Source organism: Pyxicephalus adspersus, chromosome 6 (assembly GCF_032062135.1).
Source record: "Pyxicephalus adspersus chromosome 6, UCB_Pads_2.0, whole genome shotgun sequence".
Taxonomy (NCBI): domain Eukaryota; kingdom Metazoa; phylum Chordata; class Amphibia; order Anura; family Pyxicephalidae; genus Pyxicephalus; species Pyxicephalus adspersus.
Genome location: NC_092863.1, coordinates 7,828,973 through 7,830,099, shown reverse-complemented (window position 1 = coordinate 7,830,099; position 1,127 = coordinate 7,828,973).

The following is a 1,127-nucleotide window of genomic DNA, read 5'->3' as shown; positions in this document are numbered from 1 at the left end:
GCAGTTGCAGGGAGCAATCAAGCACATGAGTATTTTACTGAAGAAGAGACTTGACCTGTAACCTTCTGCAATAAACTCCTGCCATATTGTGGAAATTTAGTTCCGCTTCTGCCAACCAGCCTTCTGTCCATAGTACACTATGCTGCCATCTCTTACCCAGGTACACAATGCACATGCACCCAACCATACACATATAAAAGAAATTGTGATTCATCTGACTGGACCAGATTCCTCAAGTGTTGCAAAATTTATTTCTAGCACTTACATTCTCATTGCAATTGCTGGTGGAATTAATGGTGGACAGAAATCACAAGGGTCTACACAACCCAATGCACCACAAGTCGTGTTCTGACGCCTTTTGCTTATGGCCAGCATTAAGTTTTATGGAATAGGAACATCAATGAGCTTTAAGTGCCCACAAACTTGCCGTGGGTTCACCATTTGGACCACTTTTGGTGAATATTAACAACTGCATACCTAGAACACCCCATAAAACCAGTCATTTTGGAGATCCTTTAAATCAGTCATCACAATTTGACCCTTGTCAAAGTCATTCAGATCCTTAAGTTTCCCCCTTTTCCCTGCTTTCAACTCATTATGTGCCCCCCCCCCCAGTTGAAAAGGAATTAGCTTGTAAGATATATATATATATATATATATATATATTACAATCGTTGTACAGGGACCTATATCCTTTTTAATGTTTTTATTAGGAGCAATAATAGTAGATAGAGATTGTAGTCTTTATCTTACTTCTGTTGAAACATCACAACATTAAAAACTATACAGAATTTTATTCTTCCCATTAAGGCATTACAAACATTGAGAAAACACTTTAAATATCGGTTTACTAGCTTCAGGGGGGTCCCACATGGCATTGGCAGTGCCTTGATTGAAGTCAAAATTCAGGGTCACTCTTTAATATTGCCAAGCAGCACCTCAAGGGCTTTAAGTTGTCTTGACCAAAGAGCTTGCAGTCTGCATCACCTTTCCTTCTCATTTCTCCCCATTTCACAGTTTTAGAAGAGAAAGCCTGAGGCTACATTCTTCTTGTCGTTACAAAGGACCCCTTCCTGACATGCGTTTGATTTGTACGGTTGACGAAAGGATTGTCTCTATTATGTTTA